This window comes from Brienomyrus brachyistius, unplaced genomic scaffold, assembly GCF_023856365.1.
Source record: "Brienomyrus brachyistius isolate T26 unplaced genomic scaffold, BBRACH_0.4 scaffold49, whole genome shotgun sequence".
Lineage (NCBI taxonomy): Eukaryota > Metazoa > Chordata > Actinopteri > Osteoglossiformes > Mormyridae > Brienomyrus > Brienomyrus brachyistius.
In genome coordinates this window covers 78,982-98,865 of record NW_026042324.1, presented here as the reverse complement: position 1 = coordinate 98,865, position 19,884 = coordinate 78,982, and positions in this window count along the sequence as shown.

The window sequence follows — 19,884 nt, the reverse complement described above, 5'->3', positions numbered from 1 at the left end:
GTCTTGTTGAATCTTGCAGTCTGTGATAACTATCTTATTTTGGAACTACGTGTCTTAGGATACTAAATAATAAAATGGTTCACCTTTAGCCCAACGGTGATTTGTTACCATGAAGCAGTAAAAATACGGGGCTCTTTTCAGCATGTCTGCTGTACTGCACAATGAAATCCGTAAAATCTGTGGCTGTGATGTGTTTGAACATAACAGGAAAGCGACGTCAAATGGTAAGGTAACAGGTGAACATGTCCCACATTGGCAAAAGCCAGCCAACGGGAGTAACCCCCCTCCTTCTGGGGGTGTGCCTAAATTCTCGTCTGAACGCGCTCATTTATTCACTTGCAGGGTGTTGCCATGAGATGGCGCTTTCTTTACAAAAACACATTTTAGTTGTGGTCACAAGTTCATACACAAGTACAACAAGTATCAACGAGAATCTTTTGGTAGCCATTAGCAAGCTTCTGGCATAATTGATACTTTAAAGTAAACTGAAGCTACAGCCAAAGTTTTTACAACACCGGAGACAAACAGGGCTAGGTACTTGGATAGCGAGCATGCCGGTACATACTAATCCAGCGCTATGATGTCATACAGTAACGAGACAGGAACTGTTTTGAAGCTTGGCATCCTGATCAGGAGTGACAATTTGTTGTTCTAATATTCATTTATTGTTTTGCATTGTTCCTGGAATAATGTGATTGCACATTTTATTCATCGACGTTTAATCCGTTGCATGTTATAAACTGTAAAAAGGCTAGTATTGTGTCTTTTCTTACAGTTGTTTTCAATTGCTAAGACAGGGTAGTATCTAGGGTAGCATCTCCACATGCCTGATCCATCCTTGGCATTGCTCTGGAGGAATATCCTGGCATCCAACATTCATTGTTTGATCTTGTGTCAACTGACATAATTTCTTTGTATTATGTGTTTTTTACAATCTGTTTTAGAAAGGGTCTTGATAGTGATTTAGCAAAATGGCATGTTTCAGTTTTGACTGTCTTATTAGCAGTTTTTGGGTCAGTATGTAGGTATGTGCAAATTGGCCTCTGAAAATGTAATATTGTGAGTGAGACAGGAATCCATGGCTTTTGAAGCATTTAGTCATTGATTGCATTTTGTATGAAAGCAAAGTGAAATGCTAAACAGTTTAGCCCACATAAGTAAATGTTGTGGTGACTGCATGAAGAGTTTTGAGAAAGCAACTTCAGTATTGCAGTATTTGTCTTAGCAAATGAAAAAAAAACCTGTAAAATTCACACTGCCTTTCCAAACTGATTGGTGTGAAGAGCAGTGACAGACAGTCCAGACTGATGGGCCATTGACAGTATGCAAAGGTCTGGTGACTCCAAAGTCACTTCAAAGTTGTAACACTTTAGTAATCAAACCTCATACAATTTTCTGAATGTCTCATTCACCTTTGTGTAGCCATCCCCTATGTCTGTAAGCTTCAGAACTCAAGCTTAGGCTAGAAATATTTATAATGTGATTTTTTACAATTTGTCAGCACCACTGAAAATAAGTTTTTGAAAAGTGTATGTTTAAAGTAGATTTTAACAAAAAAAAAAAATATGTATAGAATAATCACATTCTAAATGTTGACAGATTATTGGTGCTGAGTTTGTGCTGAATAAAAGCATTCGTAGCACTTTGGGATAAATGTTTTTTAGACAGGTGAAATATTTAACAGTTTTTCTGAATTGCTGAAATATTAGAAATCGTTTTGGGAACAAAACTGCCGATTGCCAAAAGTCATTTATTGAATCAGTTACTTCTTTGGCAAAACTTTAAACCATGGTCACCTAGTTAGACACAATTTGCAGATCTCAGTCATCCTTTTTGCAAAACTCAAAACACATTCCCATTCATCAAAACACATTTCGCGCTATGGTGAACTTTGATGCAAAATAGAAAACACAGGCCACAGAAGTTAAGCGCAGCCAGCACACAGTAGTCATTTGAACACAATGACTCAAAACTATTCACACACATTTCTAAACATTTGAGGAAGCCAAAGAGTGACTAGAACATAGAATACGTGCCATAGAAGGATAGGAGTTGCATTTTGAAGTCAAGGTACAAATGGGTCACACAGAGGATTCTTTCTGCATCACTCAACAAGGGATAGCATCGCTAGACCCAGCCCTGAGACATGGCGATGAGGCAGGATGAATATTCTTCTGTGACTCTGGCTTGGCAGTTGCACAACATTTTACTGTAATATGCCTCTCGTTTGTTTACTTTTTGGCGTTGTTCTTTACAGTCACTTTTCTGGAGTACTGAGTATGGCAAACGTTACATATTAATTATCAGTCATATGGTAGACGACCATCATTTTTTTTTAACTATTATTATAGTCTTACGGTTTCTCATTTACATGTCAACAACAGTTTTGATTGGTACTGTTTTCATTTTTTTCTGTAGAGTGCTATGACTGTTCAGTAGTGTACCTTTACCCAACTGACGAGATGCATGGTCTGAAAACAGTGTTTGCTTTTGAGCAAAGATAATATAGTTTTGAGAAGATTGTTTGATTTTGCAAGACAAGCGTAAGGTTTTGTGAGTTTAGCTTGAATTTTAGAGTTTGTGCTTAGTGGTTTGATTACAGGAGATGAGAGATTTTAGGACATGCGTTTTAGCAATTCAGAAAAACAGTAAAATGTCAAGGCCTGTCAGACTACTTTGAAAGTGGGTGAGAGGCCTCAGACTCCATAGGGTTACAGTAAATACTTGTTATGCTATGTTTCTTTTATGTTCCTCTTTTTGTGTCTGGTACTATGACAAAAAATCCCAGTCTATCTATCTAGTGCTACTTCATTATCCCATTGTCTTTCTGCAATGTTCTCATGTACAGTACTGTCAGCAAAACAGCATGATACTACCACCACCATGCTTGACCGTTGGTTCAGTGTTCTTAGGTTAAGAAAACAACCTCACCTTGATCCCCTGCAAACATATCTCTTTTCATTGTGGCCAAGCAGAGAAGTTTATGACAGATTCACACGTCATCGTGACTGCCCCCAGCCCTCCTGTGAATGTGCAGCCATCAGCAGCCTTTCAGACTGTTAGCCAGAAGGAAAGACAGAACAGACTAAGGAATGCGTCCGTTTTATTCAAGCACAGTACAGAACCATAAGCATTTTTATTTTTCATTTTCCACTCTGTCCACCTTTATTCTCCACAAGCAACCGTATTACTTTGTTTAGGCCTGTAATTATTGTATTGCACACATCTTGGGTCCGCCTTATCTCCAAAAGGTGAAGTAAAATACAAAATTCTAATTTCATCAATAAACTGACTAAAACACATTTTGCTAGTTTTAGGCCATCTTTGCCTCACAACAGAAACAATTTCTTACATTTCTCAGGCCATCTATTGCAGTGTAGTCAGTTTATTAATGAAATTGGAATTTTGTCTAAATATAAGAAAATTATACTTCCTTAGATTTTCATTTTCTGCAGTGGAGTTACAATACCTGATTTCAGGTAAGTCATTTCTGCTTCCATAATCACTGCTCTCCCTGGTGGATGGATAAATCATTGCAAGTACTTTACACACATCATCGTGGGGGATCTCATTATAGCCAAGGTGCCACCCAAGGCCCAGCAGGGACCTGTCATGGACCAGCCAAGGACCAGCCAAGGCCCCATCATGGAAACAGGGGAAAATTCAAGCGGCTACATCTGTAAATTTGGTGCACATGAACCTTTCCAGTGTTGTTTTTCGCTGTTGTTCTGCATATCAGGGAATCTGTGCACTACATGGTGTGTTTTTATAGGTCAAGTTCCCCTGCTGAAATGCAGGCAGCCCAATTCAAGACCAGCGCATAAGTCTCCCAAGCATGTGTTTCCTATATCCGATAAGATGGCAGAATTTCTCTCAATGTGCAATACTGACTGCCAAGTGCGATATCTGTGATGTATGTGATGTACTTTTCTTGTAGAGTGACATAAGGATTCACTTTAATTAAATGTGTGTCCCCTATCTTTATAATCCAAAAGGACGAACCAGTACCAGCAGTGGAGGCCGTCAGAAGAAATGCCGCACTGGGCCACCGGCACCCAGCTCCCAAACCATATCTGGATCTGCTCCCATCCCGTTGGCGACCAGCAGGGCTCAGCAGGGCAGAAGACGCCGTAGAAATACGGCGGGAGGCCGGTCAGGCCGTAGAAAGAAGTGTAAAAAACAGAAGGGGCCATTTACAAAAAATTTGCAGAACCTGCTAACCTTCAGTAACCCCTTTGATTCAATCCAGGTGGGTGACAAGATCCCGTGTGTGGATCTCACCCAGAGTGACGACGAGGTTGCTACCATCCTGTGTCGCACTCCATCAATGTCAGAGCCTGAGCCCTGCTCACCAGCCTTCTCCTCCACTTCCTTCTTATTTCCATCACCAGTCCCATCCTCTTTTGCCTCCTCTCCATCCCCATCTTTTTTTACAGACTCTCCTCCTCCGTCACCATGTGTAGTCTCACCTGTAAGCCCATCTCCACACCCATCTTCACCTCCAGCCACAGTTCATCCCACCCCTCTGTATCAGGTTCCAGCGCAAGCTGCAGCCCCCTCATCTGAGCTGGTTACGGGTCCGACACCCCTACTTATTTCCCCTTCTGTTGTTTTTGAGAAAATGGAAAGATTCAATAAGATGCATAACTTTTATCTATGCAACTATTCTAAAATGACCTATGATGCCAAGTGCCTTGCTCATTACTGGTGTAATCAGTTTTGGAATGATTTTCAACATGCAGTTTACATCTGCAAGCAGGGGAAGAATCAAAATTCAGAGAATCACTACTCATATGGTGATAATGAGGGTGCCCAAGCTGAGCTGATATTTGATGATGAGGCGCTGGATCAGCTAAGTGCCATCCCCGGGGTCCTGGAGATGGCTGTGGAGATGGGCTATCAGTGTGATGTAAATAGTTTTTCATAGAACCTGTAAATAATTAGGTGAGACATCTCACAAGTACTTAGGATAATATAAGATTAAGGTAGTTTAACCTTATCTTAACTAATCCTAAGATTGTATGATATAAGATTACATAGGATAAGACTAAGAATAGGTTAAGATAAGGTTGTATATAATGTAAGATAACATAGAATAAGATAAGACTAAGATAGGATAAGTTAAGATTAAAGTAAGATAGTATGACATAAGATTACATAGGATAAGATAAGAATAGGTTAAGATAAGACTTCTTATTCTTGTTTTTCTATTAAATAAATATGGATTATTTTGCGTATGGTTTGTGTCTGTGAGGTTATTTAAAATATTGTGAAGTTTGACACAAAATTTGATTAGTTTAAATAATGATTGGTTAAACTGATGTACATGTAGAGAATTGTAGTGGTCTTGCTATTGAATTAAAGGACTCTTCAGATCTCAAGTGCAGTGCAAAAAGTATAGAGGGGTAATTCATTAAATGCTGCACGCACAGGGACATTTTTTTGGTGTTAAATCCAAATTGCATGACCATTCTACTGCAAATACAGGCCTTTAAGTTTAAAGGTGCCATGGAACTCTACTTTGAAAGCTTGTGAAACAGCAAAAAAGTTGTTGTTTCTTTGTTTTCTGCACATGCGTCCACCAACCGGAAGGAGCCAGAGAGTGGCATTAAGAGTCTGCAGCTGTGTATTATTGCAACAGTAGACTAAGCTAATTTCCTAGATCCTTAAATTTGCAAGCACTCATTTGAAGAGACAATGAACCTTTACCATATGTAAACTTAATCAACTTAAAACACATAAAAGACATTCTCCTTCACCTTCTCCCTTATACTACAAGCCTTCCATTTCAGTTTAGCTGATTTTTAACACAGCTGACTTCTCCACTTGTAATGAATCCTGCATATGTGACAAACCACGATACGCCACTGCCTGGTCATGCCTGTGAAGTTAACTAGAATGTCACTAGCAGGCTGGCAAATTAATCCACAAGTTGTAGAGTACAGCACTGCTGCTTGCTAATTGCTTTATTTTTCCCGCCTATAATGACATTCAGTGAGGAATATTTGATAGCGTACTTTCCTGCATACTTTGTCAATTTGCACCAGGCACCAACGCAGCTTCTCCCCTTGGTTTACTAGTCATGGGAAAACAATGTTCGCGGTGAGCAAGCTGGGCCCAACAGGGTGTGTCACGTGACTTACTTGCATCTTGCCACAGGCAGTGATGGGCTATATTAAAATGTCTGTAAGCCTAGTGATAAAGGTCCTTAAAATGACAGAAAGCAAACTAATAAATAAAACTACACATTTTTGTTAATACTTTCAAATGCGTCAGACACATACAGTAAGATCTCTCAAAGTATTTTCTGACATTTTTTTTTCCCGCCCACTAAAATACAAATCAGAAAATGCTCAGAAGCAATTACACATGTATTCTAAATACGTTGAACTACATCCACACTAGGGAAACTTAAAATATTATCTTGACAGTTGGTTAAAACCAGGCACAACTTGAGGAATAATGGAACTCAAAATGGGCTGGGATATCCCTGATCTGTCTGCCAGTTCCTTTCGGTATGTTCCGCGACAAATTCATCGTTCAGTTCTACCAGAATCACTCTTGGCACTCTGAAAGAGCGGATAAGCCACAAATCATCACTGGGAAGATAATCATTGTCATCTCTAAATACTCCCTCCCTTAATATTTGGGCACAATGTCCTCTGCCATAATCAAGCTGCATGTTATGGATTTTTACACTGATGGTTCACACTCTTCCCCAATCAGGAACCGTGGGTTGACAGATTGATCCGCGCTGCAGTGAACGCCCAGACCACCGCTTATAATGCTGGTCTCAACACTGGACTTTCTACTACGGCGCTGTGGAGAGCATCCCGACTCAGAACATTACTTCCTGATTTGGGAATAGCTGTGTTCAGGATCGAAAAGCCTGCAATTATTTAAATCTGATTTTAGGAAAACTTGTCATGGTATAAAAAGCACACCACCAAATGCATGAAATCTGAGTAAAATGTTTACCTTTTTAACGCAACCATAATAGAGGGGTCTGCATTTGCATTTATCACAGTCCCTGTAACAATCTAACATCATAGCACCACAACTATTGCGGATTCAGCCAACGGTGGCAACGTTACTAGCCAGCAGCGTTGTGCAGGTTACTGGAAATTACTAGTTATCAATTACTGCATATAAAAGTACTTATAACGAGGGTGGGACTGGGCCATGAGTCTGCGAGGAGTTTCGACGTGTGGTGGGTGCGGCAAGGGGCAGCATCAGCGCATGCTCCCCCAGCTTGACCTAACCTGTATATATATATATATATATATATGTATATATATAGCCTGATAAAGGAAGATAAGAGTGGGCTAAAGGTTGCATATTGATCACTTTAACATCGCGCCAACATCGGGGGAATATGGAATCAAATGATCGGTGGCGATGTTTCTGCAACACAGAGATGTTTGCTGATGGGTTTTCAAGCATCGCGGAGATATAGTGCCAATGCATGTGTGCTCTCTGGCTAGTTATATTATTTCAGCGTTGCAGCCATGACAGTGCCAGACAATACAACCGTCTAATTGTATCTGTCAGCGTACCTACAATATCACACATTCATCACGCCACGGTGAGGTCGGATGGCGTTACATCATAAACAGGAAATTAGGGGAACATGCTAACACTGATATCTCTTCAAGCCATCATTAGTGGCTCCCTCATCTGGCCTCAGAAGTGGTTGCATCCCAGAGCCACCTGCTGGTCTTGGTGGCACTTCAGTGTTTGCCTGTAGAGGAGATGCTCAGTGGCAGTGATGGTGGGAGTCCCAGATGAGACAAGATGAGCACAGAGCTGTCCAGCCCATTGTTGCCAAAGGTCACATTCTACCAGAATGCCCTGACACTAACTTCCAAACATCCCACGGACCCCAGCTATCCCCTGTAGGGAAACTGAATAAGAAGCCTTTACCCTGGGCAGAAAATGCATTGTTTGTACAGTACGTCTTAGTGACAGAGTACCAATTTCAGAGGGCATTTTGTTGAAAAACATGCAGTGAAATATCTAATAACGATATCGGAACATTCAAACACAGCATACAATACAGTTTGCAAATGTAAACAGTTTTATTTAAAAGGACAGTTTAATTTCAGAGCCAATGGCCGTGTGACCAAAAACATTTGAATCATTATTATTCTCTTAGTAAAATGAAAAGCAGAAAACATTCCTGGAGCCTTCAATTTAGCGTGCACAGTGCCCTCTACAGGATTCTGTCGAAACAGCATCCCCGTCAGCCTCGTTCGCAGAACGTAGGAGTTCTTTTCCCAGCGTACCCTTTTCTTTATAAATCCCAAAATCTCCTTACAAATGTAAGTATGAATGTTTGTCATCTTTTTCGGTCACACGAAGCCTTTATAAATGAGATTCCCCCATTAATGCGTTTACATGGCTATGCTCTGTAACTGCGCCATTAAAAACACATGAAAACATCTTAATTGCGTCAAGGCACGTAAACGTAGTCACATGACAAAAGATAACTTCGTGACTTAGCAAAGTGCAGGTTCTTCGTTTCCTCTGTGTGGACCATAGAGCTGTGTATCCGAGTCTGACGACCCGCCACGTTTTAAGATACAGAGAATACACGTCAATATGCTGCTATATTTTGGAATTTTTTTAATCTGATCTCAGGAAAACTTGTCAAGGTATAAAAAGCACACCGCCATGAAATCTGAGTACAAATGTTTGCTTTTTTTTTTAACGCAACCATAATAGAGGGGTCTGCATTTATCACAGTCCCTGTAACAATCTAACATCATAGCACCATAACTACTGCGGATTCAGCCAACGGCGGCAACGTCACTAGTCAGCAGTGTTGTGCAGGTTACTGGAAATTACTACTCGTCAATTACCGCATATAAATGTACTTTTAATACGGGTGGGATTGGACCATGTGTCTGCCAGGAGTTTCGACGTGTGGTGGGTGCAAATGGTCGGTGGCGATGTTTCTGCAACACAGAGATGTTTGCTGATGGGTTTTCAAGCATCGCGGAGACATAGTGCCAATGCATGTGTGCTCTCTGGCTAGTTATATTATTTCAGTGTTGCAGCTATGACAGTGCCAGACAATACAACCGTCTAATTGTATCTATCAGCGTACCTACAATACCACCCATTCATTGCGCCATGGTGAGGTCGGGTGGCGTTACATCATAAACGGGAAATTAAGGGAACATGCTGCCTTTATCCATTAATATTTTCACGCAAGACAAAGGTAAAGAGTGCATTTAAATTTCAGCACCTTCCGTGTTTTTTAATGGCAATTAGTTACATTACTCCTTACAGACAAGAGTAGTGGGATTATAGTAACGCCTTACTACCAACACTGCTAGGCTTGCTAATGCTAACGTTAGCAGTACAGCCTTATGCTACTTCCTCTCGCAAGATAAGATAGCGTTACTGTCACTGTGCAAATACAATGAGATGTCTTTGGAGCAAGGCTGTCGACGCCATGTTAAGGATAAAAGTACAAGTAAAATACAATATAAAATCAAAGAAACATACACCAACAGTAAAGAAGAACAAGGATGCGTAAAATACTGGTACCGGAAGCAAATAAACCAATAAAACACAGTCAGAGGAACACTGGAGAGTTCGGAGCAGCTGCGAATGTGCCGCCATCATTGTTCAGAATTCTTCACTTTGCGTTGCTACAGTGGAAGAGTGAAATGGCTGAAGATGGATTACAGAATTTTCCAAGTGTGCTAAACATTCAGTTGTAAATAAAAACCAGTGTGAGATAAGAACGTCTCCTCGCCATTTCCTTCTATTCTGATTGAATGGGTCGCTTAACGATCGCTGTGAATTCTGGGAGTCTGTGGAACGTCACGTCTGCAGCTCTCGCGTTACTTGCTGCCAGGAAGGAATTCTATTTAAATACTTCAATACATTTTATTTATAACATTTTCTGTTTTTAGGCGTGTCTTCTAAATTTACGGTGCTTCTATTATCTTTCCGCGCTTTTGTCAATATATATCGTGTGTCTGGTCATTTGATTAAAGTGCTTGAAGACTTTGCCACGCGCTGACACTAATCGACCACCATATCTTAGCAACCGCATCATAACAATTCTAATTCCGTTTCGAGTTTTGATTCAAACATTCAAAGCAGCTCAGATTTGCACTTTCCCAGCAAAAGACAAGACGCGAAAGATGTCTGCCTTCATCTACCTGCGGAGAATCGACTGGCTCCTGCCAAATGACGCCGTCAGTGTCCGGATTGCTCCGGAAGACATCCCCGGTTCAGTCAGCCATGGTAAGAACGGCAAAATGATGCCTAGAATATCTCAGCACTCGAAGAATGAAAGTCAGAACAGGCTTGGCTGGTCTTGTTGAATCTTGCAGTCTGTGATAACTATCTTATTTTGGAACTACGTGTCTTAGGATACTAAATAATAAAATGGTTCACCTTTAGCCCAACGGTGATTTGTTACCATGAAGCAGTAAAAATACGGGGCTCTTTTCAGCATGTCTGCTGTACTGCACAATGAAATCCGTAAAATCTGTGGCTGTGATGTGTTTGAACATAACAGGAAAGCGACGTCAAATGGTAAGGTAACAGGTGAACATGTCCCACATTGGCAAAAGCCAGCCAACGGGAGTAACCCCCCTCCTTCTGGGGGTGTGCCTAAATTCTCGTCTGAACGCGCTCATTTATTCACTTGCAGGGTGTTGCCATGAGATGGCGCTTTCTTTACAAAAACACATTTTAGTTGTGGTCACAAGTTCATACACAAGTACAACAAGTATCAACGAGAATCTTTTGGTAGCCATTAGCAAGCTTCTGGCATAATTGATACTTTAAAGTAAACTGAAGCTACAGCCAAAGTTTTTACAACACCGGAGACAAACAGGGCTAGGTACTTGGATAGCGAGCATGCCGGTACATACTAATCCAGCGCTATGATGTCATACAGTAACGAGACAGGAACTGTTTTGAAGCTTGGCATCCTGATCAGGAGTGACAATTTGTTGTTCTAATATTCATTTATTGTTTTGCATTGTTCCTGGAATAATGTGATTGCACATTTTATTCATCGACGTTTAATCCGTTGCATGTTATAAACTGTAAAAAGGCTAGTATTGTGTCTTTTCTTACAGTTGTTTTCAATTGCTAAGACAGGGTAGTATCTAGGGTAGCATCTCCACATGCCTGATCCATCCTTGGCATTGCTCTGGAGGAATATCCTGGCATCCAACATTCATTGTTTGATCTTGTGTCAACTGACATAATTTCTTTGTATTATGTGTTTTTTACAATCTGTTTTAGAAAGGGTCTTGATAGTGATTTAGCAAAATGGCATGTTTCAGTTTTGACTGTCTTATTAGCAGTTTTTGGGTCAGTATGTAGGTATGTGCAAATTGGCCTCTGAAAATGTAATATTGTGAGTGAGACAGGAATCCATGGCTTTTGAAGCATTTAGTCATTGATTGCATTTTGTATGAAAGCAAAGTGAAATGCTAAACAGTTTAGCCCACATAAGTAAATGTTGTGGTGACTGCATGAAGAGTTTTGAGAAAGCAACTTCAGTATTGCAGTATTTGTCTTAGCAAATGAAAAAAAAACCTGTAAAATTCACACTGCCTTTCCAAACTGATTGGTGTGAAGAGCAGTGACAGACAGTCCAGACTGATGGGCCATTGACAGTATGCAAAGGTCTGGTGACTCCAAAGTCACTTCAAAGTTGTAACACTTTAGTAATCAAACCTCATACAATTTTCTGAATGTCTCATTCACCTTTGTGTAGCCATCCCCTATGTCTGTAAGCTTCAGAACTCAAGCTTAGGCTAGAAATATTTATAATGTGATTTTTTACAATTTGTCAGCACCACTGAAAATAAGTTTTTGAAAAGTGTATGTTTAAAGTAGATTTTAACAAAAAAAAAAAATATGTATAGAATAATCACATTCTAAATGTTGACAGATTATTGGTGCTGAGTTTGTGCTGAATAAAAGCATTCGTAGCACTTTGGGATAAATGTTTTTTAGACAGGTGAAATATTTAACAGTTTTTCTGAATTGCTGAAATATTAGAAATCGTTTTGGGAACAAAACTGCCGATTGCCAAAAGTCATTTATTGAATCAGTTACTTCTTTGGCAAAACTTTAAACCATGGTCACCTAGTTAGACACAATTTGCAGATCTCAGTCATCCTTTTTGCAAAACTCAAAACACATTCCCATTCATCAAAACACATTTTGCGCTATGGTGAACTTTGATGCAAAATAGAAAACACAGGCCACAGAAGTTAAGCGCAGCCAGCACACAGTAGTCATTTGAACACAATGACTCAAAACTATTCACACACATTTCTAAACATTTGAGGAAGCCAAAGAGTGACTAGAACATAGAATACGTGCCATAGAAGGATAGGAGTTGCATTTTGAAGTCAAGGTACAAATGGGTCACACAGAGGATTCTTTCTGCATCACTCAACAAGGGATAGCATCGCTAGACCCAGCCCTGAGACATGGCGATGAGGCAGGATGAATATTCTTCTGTGACTCTGGCTTGGCAGTTGCACAACATTTTACTGTAATATGCCTCTCGTTTGTTTACTTTTTGGCATTGTTCTTTACAGTCACTTTTCTGGAGTACTGAGTATGGCAAACGTTACATATTAATTATCAGTCATATGGTAGACGACCATCATTTTTTTTTAACTATTATTATAGTCTTACGGTTTCTCATTTACATGTCAACAACAGTTTTGATTGGTACTGTTTTCATTTTTTTCTGTAGAGTGCTATGACTGTTCAGTAGTGTACCTTTACCCAACTGACGAGATGCATGGTCTGAAAACAGTGTTTGCTTTTGAGCAAAGATAATATAGTTTTGAGAAGATTGTTTGATTTTGCAAGACAAGCGTAAGGTTTTGTGAGTTTAGCTTGAATTTTAGAGTTTGTGCTTAGTGGTTTGATTACAGGAGATGAGAGATTTTAGGACATGCGTTTTAGCAATTCAGAAAAACAGTAAAATGTCAAGGCCTGTCAGACTACTTTGAAAGTGGGTGAGAGGCCTCAGACTCCATAGGGTTACAGTAAATACTTGTTATGCTATGTTTCTTTTATGTTCCTCTTTTTGTGTCTGGTACTATGACAAAAAATCCCAGTCTATCTATCTAGTGCTACTTCATTATCCCATTGTCTTTCTGCAATGTTCTCATGTACAGTACTGTCAGCAAAACAGCATGATACTACCACCACCATGCTTGACCGTTGGTTCAGTGTTCTTAGGTTAAGAAAACAACCTCACCTTGATCCCCTGCAAACATATCTCTTTTCATTGTGGCCAAGCAGAGCAGTTTATGACAGATTCACACGTCATCGTGACTGCCCCCAGCCCTCCTGTGAATGTGCAGCCATCAGCAGCCTTTCAGACTGTTAGCCAGAAGGAAAGACAGAACAGACTAAGGAATGCGTCCGTTTTATTCAAGCACAGTACAGAACCATAAGCATTTTTATTTTTCATTTTCCACTCTGTCCACCTTTATTCTCCACAAGCAACCGTATTACTTTGTTTAGGCCTGTAATTATTGTATTGCACACATCTTGGGTCCGCCTTATCTCCAAAAGGTGAAGTAAAATACAAAATTCTAATTTCATCAATAAACTGACTAAAACACATTTTGCTAGTTTTAGGCCATCTTTGCCTCACAACAGAAACAATTTCTTACATTTCTCAGGCCATCTATTGCAGTGTAGTCAGTTTATTAATGAAATTGGAATTTTGTCTAAATATAAGAAAATTATACTTCCTTAGATTTTCATTTTCTGCAGTGGAGTTACAATACCTGATTTCAGGTAAGTCATTTCTGCTTCCATAATCACTGCTCTCCCTGGTGGATGGATAAATCATTGCAAGTACTTTACACACATCATCGTGGGGGATCTCATTATAGCCAAGGTGCCACCCAAGGCCCAGCAGGGACCTGTCATGGACCAGCCAAGGACCAGCCAAGGCCCCATCATGGAAACAGGGGAAAATTCAAGCGGCTACATCTGTAAATTTGGTGCACATGAACCTTTCCAGTGTTGTTTTTCGCTGTTGTTCTGCATATCAGGGAATCTGTGCACTACATGGTGTGTTTTTATAGGTCAAGTTCCCCTGCTGAAATGCAGGCAGCCCAATTCAAGACCAGCGCATAAGTCTCCCAAGCATGTGTTTCCTATATCCGATAAGATGGCAGAATTTCTCTCAATGTGCAATACTGACTGCCAAGTGCGATATCTGTGATGTATGTGATGTACTTTTCTTGTAGAGTGACATAAGGATTCACTTTAATTAAATGTGTGTCCCCTATCTTTATAATCCAAAAGGACGAACCAGTACCAGCAGTGGAGGCCGTCAGAAGAAATGCCGCACTGGGCCACCGGCACCCAGCTCCCAAACCATATCTGGATCTGCTCCCATCCCGTTGGCGACCAGCAGGGCTCAGCAGGGCAGAAGACGCCGTAGAAATACGGCGGGAGGCCGGTCAGGCCGTAGAAAGAAGTGTAAAAAACAGAAGGGGCCATTTACAAAAAATTTGCAGAACCTGCTAACCTTCAGTAACCCCTTTGATTCAATCCAGGTGGGTGACAAGATCCCGTGTGTGGATCTCACCCAGAGTGACGACGAGGTTGCTACCATCCTGTGTCGCACTCCATCAATGTCAGAGCCTGAGCCCTGCTCACCAGCCTTCTCCTCCACTTCCTTCTTATTTCCATCACCAGTCCCATCCTCTTTTGCCTCCTCTCCATCCCCATCTTTTTTTACAGACTCTCCTCCTCCGTCACCATGTGTAGTCTCACCTGTAAGCCCATCTCCACACCCATCTTCACCTCCAGCCACAGTTCATCCCACCCCTCTGTATCAGGTTCCAGCGCAAGCTGCAGCCCCCTCATCTGAGCTGGTTACGGGTCCGACACCCCTACTTATTTCCCCTTCTGTTGTTTTTGAGAAAATGGAAAGATTCAATAAGATGCATAACTTTTATCTATGCAACTATTCTAAAATGACCTATGATGCCAAGTGCCTTGCTCATTACTGGTGTAATCAGTTTTGGAATGATTTTCAACATGCAGTTTACATCTGCAAGCAGGGGAAGAATCAAAATTCAGAGAATCACTACTCATATGGTGATAATGAGGGTGCCCAAGCTGAGCTGATATTTGATGATGAGGCGCTGGATCAGCTAAGTGCCATCCCCGGGGTCCTGGAGATGGCTGTGGAGATGGGCTATCAGTGTGATGTAAATAGTTTTTCATAGAACCTGTAAATAATTAGGTGAGACATCTCACAAGTACTTAGGATAATATAAGATTAAGGTAGTTTAACCTTATCTTAACTAATCCTAAGATTGTATGATATAAGATTACATAGGATAAGACTAAGAATAGGTTAAGATAAGGTTGTATATAATGTAAGATAACATAGAATAAGATAAGACTAAGATAGGATAAGTTAAGATTAAAGTAAGATAGTATGACATAAGATTACATAGGATAAGATAAGAATAGGTTAAGATAAGACTTCTTATTCTTGTTTTTCTATTAAATAAATATGGATTATTTTGCGTATGGTTTGTGTCTGTGAGGTTATTTAAAATATTGTGAAGTTTGACACAAAATTTGATTAGTTTAAATAATGATTGGTTAAACTGATGTACATGTAGAGAATTGTAGTGGTCTTGCTATTGAATTAAAGGACTCTTCAGATCTCAAGTGCAGTGCAAAAAGTATAGAGGGGTAATTCATTAAATGCTGCACGCACAGGGACATTTTTTTGGTGTTAAATCCAAATTGCATGACCATTCTACTGCAAATACAGGCCTTTAAGTTTAAAGGTGCCATGGAACTCTACTTTGAAAGCTTGTGAAACAGCAAAAAAGTTGTTGTTTCTTTGTTTTCTGCACATGCGTCCACCAACCGGAAGGAGCCAGAGAGTGGCATTAAGAGTCTGCAGCTGTGTATTATTGCAACAGTAGACTAAGCTAATTTCCTAGATCCTTAAATTTGCAAGCACTCATTTGAAGAGACAATGAACCTTTACCATATGTAAACTTAATCAACTTAAAACACATAAAAGACATTCTCCTTCACCTTCTCCCTTATACTACAAGCCTTCCATTTCAGTTTAGCTGATTTTTAACACAGCTGACTTCTCCACTTGTAATGAATCCTGCATATGTGACAAACCACGATACGCCACTGCCTGGTCATGCCTGTGAAGTTAACTAGAATGTCACTAGCAGGCTGGCAAATTAATCCACAAGTTGTAGAGTACAGCACTGCTGCTTGCTAATTGCTTTATTTTTCCCGCCTATAATGACATTCAGTGAGGAATATTTGATAGCGTACTTTCCTGCATACTTTGTCAATTTGCACCAGGCACCAACGCAGCTTCTCCCCTTGGTTTACTAGTCATGGGAAAACAATGTTCGCGGTGAGCAAGCTGGGCCCAACAGGGTGTGTCACGTGACTTACTTGCATCTTGCCACAGGCAGTGATGGGCTATATTAAAATGTCTGTAAGCCTAGTGATAAAGGTCCTTAAAATGACAGAAAGCAAACTAATAAATAAAACTACACATTTTTGTTAATACTTTCAAATGCGTCAGACACATACAGTAAGATCTCTCAAAGTATTTTCTGACATTTTTTTTTCCCGCCCACTAAAATACAAATCAGAAAATGCTCAGAAGCAATTACACATGTATTCTAAATACGTTGAACTACATCCACACTAGGGAAACTTAAAATATTATCTTGACAGTTGGTTAAAACCAGGCACAACTTGAGGAATAATGGAACTCAAAATGGGCTGGGATATCCCTGATCTGTCTGCCAGTTCCTTTCGGTATGTTCCGCGACAAATTCATCGTTCAGTTCTACCAGAATCACTCTTGGCACTCTGAAAGAGCGGATAAGCCACAAATCATCACTGGGAAGATAATCATTGTCATCTCTAAATACTCCCTCCCTTAATATTTGGGCACAATGTCCTCTGCCATAATCAAGCTGCATGTTATGGATTTTTACACTGATGGTTCACACTCTTCCCCAATCAGGAACCGTGGGTTGACAGATTGATCCGCGCTGCAGTGAACGCCCAGACCACCGCTTATAATGCTGGTCTCAACACTGGACTTTCTACTACGGCGCTGTGGAGAGCATCCCGACTCAGAACATTACTTCCTGATTTGGGAATAGCTGTGTTCAGGATCGAAAAGCCTGCAATTATTTAAATCTGATTTTAGGAAAACTTGTCATGGTATAAAAAGCACACCACCAAATGCATGAAATCTGAGTAAAATGTTTACCTTTTTAACGCAACCATAATAGAGGGGTCTGCATTTGCATTTATCACAGTCCCTGTAACAATCTGACATCATAGCACCACAACTATTGCGGATTCAGCCAACGGTGGCAACGTTACTAGCCAGCAGCGTTGTGCAGGTTACTGGAAATTACTAGTTATCAATTACTGCATATAAAAGTACTTATAACGAGGGTGGGACTGGGCCATGAGTCTGCGAGGAGTTTCGACGTGTGGTGGGTGCGGCAAGGGGCAGCATCAGCGCATGCTCCCCCAGCTTGACCTAACCTGTATATATATATATATATATATGTATATATATAGCCTGATAAAGGAAGATAAGAGTGGGCTAAAGGTTGCATATTGATCACTTTAACATCGCGCCAACATCGGGGGAATATGGAATCAAATGATCGGTGGCGATGTTTCTGCAACACAGAGATGTTTGCTGATGGGTTTTCAAGCATCGCGGAGATATAGTGCCAATGCATGTGTGCTCTCTGGCTAGTTATATTATTTCAGCGTTGCAGCCATGACAGTGCCAGACAATACAACCGTCTAATTGTATCTGTCAGCGTACCTACAATATCACACATTCATCACGCCACGGTGAGGTCGGATGGCGTTACATCATAAACAGGAAATTAGGGGAACATGCTAACACTGATATCTCTTCAAGCCATCATTAGTGGCTCCCTCATCTGGCCTCAGAAGTGGTTGCATCCCAGAGCCACCTGCTGGTCTTGGTGGCACTTCAGTGTTTGCCTGTAGAGGAGATGCTCAGTGGCAGTGATGGTGGGAGTCCCAGATGAGACAAGATGAGCACAGAGCTGTCCAGCCCATTGTTGCCAAAGGTCACATTCTACCAGAATGCCCTGACACTAACTTCCAAACATCCCACGGACCCCAGCTATCCCCTGTAGGGAAACTGAATAAGAAGCCTTTACCCTGGGCAGAAAATGCATTGTTTGTACAGTACGTCTTAGTGACAGAGTACCAATTTCAGAGGGCATTTTGTTGAAAAACATGCAGTGAAATATCTAATAACGATATCGGAACATTCAAACACAGCATACAATACAGTTTGCAAATGTAAACAGTTTTATTTAAAAGGACAGTTTAATTTCAGAGCCAATGGCCGTGTGACCAAAAACATTTGAATCATTATTATTCTCTTAGTAAAATGAAAAGCAGAAAACATTCCTGGAGCCTTCAATTTAGCGTGCACAGTGCCCTCTACAGGATTCTGTCGAAACAGCATCCCCGTCAGCCTCGTTCGCAGAACGTAGGAGTTCTTTTCCCAGCGTACCCTTTTCTTTATAAATCCCAAAATCTCCTTACAAATGTAAGTATGAATGTTTGTCATCTTTTTCGGTCACACGAAGCCTTTATAAATGAGATTCCCCCATTAATGCGTTTACATGGCTATGCTCTGTAACTGCGCCATTAAAAACACATGAAAACATCTTAATTGCGTCAAGGCACGTAAACGTAGTCACATGACAAAAGATAACTTCGTGACTTAGCAAAGTGCAGGTTCTTCGTTTCCTCTGTGTGGACCATAGAGCTGTGTATCCGAGTCTGACGACCCGCCACGTTTTAAGATACAGAGAATACACGTCAATATGCTGCTATATTTTGGAATTTTTTTAATCTGATCTCAGGAAAACTTGTCAAGGTATAAAAAGCACACCGCCATGAAATCTGAGTACAAATGTTTGCTTTTTTTTTTAACGCAACCATAATAGAGGGGTCTGCATTTATCACAGTCCCTGTAACAATCTAACATCATAGCACCATAACTACTGCGGATTCAGCCAACGGCGGCAACGTCACTAGTCAGCAGTGTTGTGCAGGTTACTGGAAATTACTACTCATCAATTACCGCATATAAATGTACTTTTAATACGGGTGGGATTGGACCATGTGTCTGCCAGGAGTTTCGACGTGTGGTGGGTGCAAATGGTCGGTGGCGATGTTTCTGCAACACAGAGATGTTTGCTGATGGGTTTTCAAGCATCGCGGAGACATAGTGCCAATGCATGTGTGCTCTCTGGCTAGTTATATTATTTCAGTGTTGCAGCTATGACAGTGCCAGACAATACAACCGTCTAATTGTATCTATCAGCGTACCTACAATACCACCCATTCATTGCGCCATGGTGAGGTCGGGTGGCGTTACATCATAAACGGGAAATTAAGGGAACATGCTGCCTTTATCCATTAATATTTTCACGCAAGACAAAGGTAAAGAGTGCATTTAAATTTCAGCACCTTCCGTGTTTTTTAATGGCAATTAGTTACATTACTCCTTACAGACAAGAGTAGTGGGATTATAGTAACGCCTTACTACCAACACTGCTAGACTTGCTAATGCTAACGTTAGCAGTACAGCCTTATGCTACTTCCTCTCGCAAGATAAGATAGCGTTACTGTCACTGTGCAAATACAATGAGATGTCTTTGGAGCAAGGCTGTCGACGCCATGTTAAGGATAAAAGTACAAGTAAAATACAATATAAAATCAAAGAAACATACACCAACAGTAAAGAAGAACAAGGATGCGTAAAATACTGGT